The following is a 7124-nucleotide window of genomic DNA, read 5'->3' on the forward strand; positions in this document are numbered from 1 at the left end:
TAGTTCAGTTCTAGTTCAGTTCTAGTTCAGTTCTAGTTCAGTTCTAGTTCAGTTCTAGTTCAGTTCTAGTTCAGTTCTAGTTCAGTTCTGGTTCAGTTCTAGTTTCAATTCTAGTTCAGTTCTAGTTCAGTTCTTCAGTTCTAGTTCTAGTTCTAGTTCAGTTCTAGTTCAGTTCTAGTTCAGTTCTAGTTCAGTTTCTAGTTCAGTTCTAGTTCAGTTTCTAGTTCAGTTCTAGTTCAGTTCTAGTTCAGTTCTAGTTCAGTTCTAGTTCTAGTTCGTTCTAGTTCAGTTCTAGTTCAGTTCTAGTTCGTTCTAGTTCAGTTCTAGTTCAGTTCTAGTTCAGTTCTAGTTCAGTTCTAGTTCAGTTCTAGTTCAGTTCTAGTTCAGTTTCTAGTTCAGTTCTAGTTCAGTTCTAGTTCAGTTCTAGTTCAGTTCTAGTTCAGTTCTAGTTCAGTTTCTAGTTCAGTTCTAGTTCAGTTCTATTTCAGTTCTAGTTCCAGTTCAGTTCTAGTTCAGTTCTAGTTCAGTTCTAGTTCAGTTCTAGTTCAGTTTCTAGTTCAGTTCTAGTTCAGTTCTAGTTCAGTTCTAGTTCAGTTCTAGTTCAATTCTAATTCTGTTCTAGTTCCGTTCTAGTTCAGTTCTAGTTCACTTCTAGTTCAGTTCTAGTTCAGTTCTAGTTCAGTTTTAGTTCAGTTCTAGTTCAGCTCAAGTTCAATTCTAGTTCAGTTCTAGTTCAGTTCTAGTTCAGTTCTAATTCAGCTATAGTTCAGCTCTAGTTCAGTTCTAGTTCAGTTTTAGTTCAGTTCTAGTTCAGCTCAAGTTCAATTCTAGTTCAGTTCTAGTTCTAGTTCAGTTCTAGTTCAGTTCTAGTTCAGTTCTAGCTCAGTTCTAGTTCAGTTCTAGTTCAGTTCTAGTTCAGTTCTAGTGCAGTTCTAGTTTAGTTCTAGTTCAGTTCTAGTTCAGTTCTAGTTCAGTTCTAGTTCAGTTCTAGTTCAGTTCTAGTTTAGTTCTACTTCAGTTCTAGTTCAGTTCCAGTTTATATCTAGTTCATTTCTAGTTCAGTTCTAGTTTAGTTCTAGTTCAGTTCCAGTTTAGATCTAGTTCATTTCTAGTTAAGTTCTAGTTTAGTTCTAGTTCAGTTCTTCTGCAGAATTCTCAAAAAAATTCTTACAGAAAATTTTCTTTTTTATCAAATATTTTCGAAAAAATCAATTTCTTATAGAAAATTCTTCTCTTCTATTCATGTTTCCTGGAAACCACTGTATATGGTAATATTGAAAGTTCAATAACTTTTCACTCTAATTGAATTTATTTCTATTAACCGACTTTCCAGCATTGATATGAAAAAAAAAACACAAGGTCAATAAAAAGTCATTTGTATAAGTAGTTTTTTAAGCATCTTTGTGACCATATAATAATTTTTTTTTATTTTTATCAATTTAATTAATACATTAGTTGTAAATTATATTCAATATATATATTTTTTTACTAAATTTATAAGCATAATTTGGTATTTAGTTGATATTTTTGTAATATTAATAGGATTTTCCGGTTTGATAAATTATTTCTTTTTTTGTAGAAAAATTCTAATTTTTTTTTAGTATATTTGTAAATTAATTTTAAAAAATATTCCCTAATTTGTTTAAAAGCCACAGCATTTTTATATTGATACAAATTCCATTTGGTATTGTTGCTTTATTTTGTGACAAAAAATTTCTTTTATTATACAATTTCAAAATTTATATGAGTTTCTTAAACATATGGTATACAATAACAATAAAGAAATAACAATAAAAATTAAGAATAAATTGCACTTTTTTTTAACTATAAATTTGAGAGAAACGGGATTAGTTTCTCTGCTTGAGCTAAATATGGTTGCATTTACACACTATACACTACTTAAAAGGATTTTGTGAAAAAGAAATTTGTAACATTTTGTTGAATTTGAGAAGAAAGAAAAACTTAAAAACTAAAATAAAAGTAAAAGTAAACAAAATGAAGAGTTTGTTTTTCATTTTGTTTAGGATTTTTAAAGAAATAAAAAGGAATTGTTGTTATAATAATTAAAATTAAAATGAACTAACAAAAATCACAGCTGATTGAAGAAAACAAACACAAAAATTATATATGTATGTATAACTAAATAAAAATAAATTTGCAGAATGCATGTGTGTTGTTGTCATTTAGTTTCTACACTTTGTTGTTTACATGCGACTGCAGAAATTGTAAAGCAATTGTTTATCTTCGAAATGATAGACATTATTGATATGACGCAAGACACGACCATTAACTAAATGTTTAGCATAGTGTACGGCCTCCAAACGATCCTTAGATAAACCAACTTCTATTAGCCAATCAACAAATTCACAGCCGTAAAAAACTTTACGATAAGTTCGTATGCGCCATCTGTTAAATGAAATGATGAACATTAATTGCTATAGAAAAGTAAAGCCAGATTTTTTCTTACCTTCTGTCTTTAGCAATATCCTTTTTGCAATTTTCCAAATGATGATTACGGAACTGTTCGCATATATGTTTAGTTTCTTGACTAACATGAGACCAATGTGGCAAAGTGACAACATTCGCTCCGTACCTTTAATTAGATAGGAAAATGGAAAAAGTTACAAATAAAGTTTTCTTAATTAACAATTTCAACTTCTTACCATATTTTACGCCAAATTTTAATCACAGGCATTAACAATTCACCAGTATCAGTTATAAACACAGCCATTACTATTAAACTTTGTCCGAAATTTAAGAAAGCATCGAGAAAACTTAATTCCAAATAAATACCCGACATGCCTTCCATCACCAAGGTCCAAATGGAAACCGCTAGACCCTGTAGATTTTCAAATTCTTATAGAAAATGATTTAGTATTGATTGAAAAACAAACTTACCACAAACATTGAACAGAGTAGTATGATTAATAATACTATGTGTTTTAGAGTCTGATGATCATCTTCATCATTGGCTTTTTCCAAAGGTTCTAAGCCGCGTCTTGTATGTTCCTCATAACGTTCTATAATAGACTGACAATTTTGTGATGTACTGGCTCCACAATTGAAAGCGGGGCCACATAAATTGGGGCGACCATTAATGTGTCTATAATAAAAAAAAACCAAACAAATTTATATTAAAACCGTTTCTAAAAAGAAATCCTTGCAAAACTTTTTAATACAAAATGTTTCTTTCTTTAAACTTTCTTTAATTTTCTCTTTCTACTCACGTTTCATTTTCTGTTGTCGGTGTTATATCCGAATCCTTGGAATCCTTTTTATTCTGTTCCAAATTATGTTTATTCAAAAGATCTTCAATGTCCACTACCACAGTAGTGGTAGAGGGACTTGTTGTTGTGCTGGAAGAACAACAATTACCACTGCCATTACCACAACCACCACCCACTGCACCATTACTAGAAGGATTAACGGTATTGGGTAACATATCATCATCATCCGATGATGAATAAGAAGTATAACGACGTCTTTGATGAATATTACTATTTGCGGAGGAGGTAATAAGATTTGCCGTTGATATAGTAGACTGTAAATCAGAAGTTTCTGAAAAAGCAAAAGAATTTTTATGAAAATTTATGATAAAATTTCTTTAAATTTAAATTACCTGATTCAGGATTAGATAATTCGCGTGAAAATGTTAGATATTTTTCATAACGTTTCTTATAACGTTGATGCATAACCAAACAGCCCACGGTAACTGGAAAAAGAGGTCAATAATTATTACTCAAATATAAAATAAAGTTGTAATTACAGTTTGTTTGTATAGAAACAATCAGATTGAAAACTTTATTTAGACATCACTGTAGAATCTTAAGCTATTCTTTCATATGCAACAAAACTTTATCACTGTTTTTGCCATTTTGATTTTAAAAACATAACTTGTTTTAAAATTTAAGGTAAAAAACCAGTTACTTAGTTTTTTATAACATACTTTTGTCATAGTTTAAGATTAATAACTGATCAATAAATAATTATTTCTCATCATTAAAGAGTGAGTTTGAAAATTGAAAGTTTCGTGGAATTTTTAAGAAAATTACCTATAAAACACATGACCAGCATAAACACCGATATGGCAGCTTGAGCATTACCATATTGAAAACTGGGATTATGTTTTTCCCCTGACATAACGTTACTATCAAATGCTAGCAATAAGCCCGATATAATGGCCGGTACACCCCAAGCAAAAGCAATCTTTAAGAAACATTTTTCATTAATAAAAGAGATTGCTTAAAAAGAAAGACAAACTTACCATATAAGGCCACAATTTCAAGACAAAACAAAGACTTCGACCATTGCAAGAAACAATAAAGAAATAGCCAATATGCCAGTCCATAATCTGCTGCTGTAGGTTGCCAACATTGAATAACAGGAATTGTATAACCAAAGGCCATTTTTGTACATGCTCCAGTTTAGACCATAAAATAACACCAACACAGCACATTAACTAAAGTAAAGTAAAAAATTCATTGAAAATGAATTAACTTAATATTGAAGTAAGTTCAAATACCTGTGACAATACCAAACAGAAGGTAATACGATGAGGCATGCGCCTAAAACGTTTAGTGGTTATTAGCAACAAAGCATCCAAATACAGGCAGCTACTCCAGCCACACTGATGTCAAAAAAAAGGCATCTAGTTCATGTATATAATCAATAGGATTGAGATTCGTTAGAGAAATCATTTTGGCAGAGATAAACATTAAAGGAGCCGATATAAAGGTACACAAAACCATGCTTTTGGCAATCTAGTTTAAAGACCAAAAAATCAATTATATTTTAAGAACTATTATTTTCTCACCCAAACTTACCAATTCCACATCCATATTATATTGTGTAGCTATAACAAAAGCCCCGGAGCAGCTGGGAATGTACCATATAGAAAACCAAAAGTGCTTAATTCAGTAGTATCATTAAAGTCAGCACCAGCTTGCATGATATTAACTGTTTGTCGACAAACCAAAGGCAAAACTAAGCTGTAATATTAGGTGAATAAGTAAATAAATAAAACACCTTAAAGTATGCTAAAGTAAATAAACTTACATTTTAACCAAAATCAATAGCCAGGTAATAAAAACTCTGAACCTTTTAAAGAACTATTGCCTTGGCCCACAATTTCAAAACCCAATAAGAAGAGGGGCAGTGGCAAGAAAAACGATTGACCAAATACACGCAAAACACTGGCTGCCATTTCTGGCAAACCATTGGGAAATATAAAGGAACCAGCGACACCCAAGACAGTCATCAATAGCAAAGGATTGAAGAATAAAGATTTGATGGTGGTTAAAATAATTAAAGATCTTTCATTTAAACAGCGACTACGTTTGGCCATTTGTTCGGCCGGGCAGGTTTCGGGACATAAAGGAGGATTTTGAGCCTAAAAAAAGAAAACAAATTAATACATGACAGAAATGAAATTTGTAATAAATGAAAGAATTTCCATTAAAAGTTCATAAATAGTATGGAAATTTACATAGTATTTATGTAACAACTTACCTGCTCAGTTTTTTTTGATATCTTGGCAATTTCCATTAATATTAAACCTATAGGATTTAGAATGGCCAACGAAATAGGTGCCATTAAATATAAATATGAAGCATACTCCGGATGTATATCCTTATATAAAGCCATTACTAAAATCAAAAAATTATGGTAAAAATTCTATTCAAATTTTAATTTATCAAATAACAAACTCTTACCTATGGGATAACCAATAGCAAAATCATTTGATTGTGTACAAAATATACCCAGCAGACCAGCTCTGGCTACATTTAAAGGTCTTGCTATAAACAGCGATATTATGAGGACAGCAAAGAATACCACAGCTTTTGATATTAACATGGCCAACAGAAAGGTCCAATTGACTTTACTCCAATTTAATTCCACCAACGATAGAAAGATTAATGAAGGCAAAGCAAATGTACCCACAAATGTGCCCAGACCTTTGGTTTCTGCATTTGAGATAATTTTAAAGCGTCCAGCTATATAACTGTAAGGAAATAAATATAAAAAAAGGAATATTGTTACAAAAAAACGAATCATCATCAATAAAATAAGTACATTATTTAATAAATTACGCAATACTTCAATATTATTTAAAATTTATTGTGTGTAACAGTGCCCAATACTTAAATCTCAATTTGAATGTGAATTTTATTTGACAACAGGTATCGGAATTCGGAATTTCAAGTTAAATACAAAAAAAAAGAAGAAATCACCAGGAATTTGTAGGAATGCGTCATATTAAACTTTGGATATTATAAAAAATTGGATATTTTCTAAGTGTGACGCATATGTTAAACCAGAAACTTTTTTTAAATATTTCAATATCCTATAGCTTCTCAAAAAACCTTATATATTGATCTAGGGATGGAATAATCGTTCAATGTTCATATACTAAGTTTCCTGGATGGATCTAAATTTATTTTTCAACGTTTCGTTGTCATCTGTGTACAGAAGTCGAAGTTCTTTACGTGAAGACCTGCCATGACTGCCTAATTTCACGATGGTACTTTTACAACCACTGGGCGATCTTGTTTAACGACTCACCACCGTCTTTTGTGTTTTATACATACAATGGCAATTTGTGTACATGTTTCGCCCGTCCATGTAGTAGCACTTCCCTTCTTTAATCTTGACCATTGCTGTCCCGTTGCATAACTTCCGAAATGCAAAACATAACTTTAATTTACAACCAAGCAGATGAGATGGCCTCTGTTGATTCGGCAACAGCACCTGAGACAATGACTTATTTCATTGGTCACAAACGCCTACTGTTTGTGTCAAGCATGATTAGAGTAACTCCATATATCCCAACCATGAAGGAAATCACAGATAAAACAAAGATTAATGTATCATCTACTCAAATCCAACTTCCAACATCAATCAACTATATCATTTCAATCATTATTACATCATCACCCATCTCTTTAATTATATACAACAATGTTATGTATATCCAACAGTCAAACATGTCTTATCATTACCCATCTCCTCCATCATCACACCCTTTCTTCCATCAGAACCACATATATTCAAGAGTCAACAACATCTTTTCATAACCATCTCGTCCCGAGTGGACTCTACGTATTTCTTAAAAACACATCCTTTGC

The 7124-nt window shown here is 31.3% G+C and overlaps 1 pseudogene; it reads right to left on the reverse strand.

The window, feature by feature from the left end:
* Positions 1-1700: 1700 nt before the first annotated feature.
* Positions 1701-5996, reverse strand: LOC119615510 (annotated as a pseudogene).
* Positions 5997-7124: the final 1128 nt, after the last annotated feature.

The sequence above is a fragment of the Lucilia sericata genome, unplaced genomic scaffold (genome assembly GCF_015586225.1).
Source record: "Lucilia sericata isolate MDLA Ls3-8-SP2 unplaced genomic scaffold, ASM1558622v1 Contig005511F_arrow, whole genome shotgun sequence".
Classification (NCBI taxonomy): Eukaryota; Metazoa; Arthropoda; class Insecta; order Diptera; family Calliphoridae; genus Lucilia; species Lucilia sericata.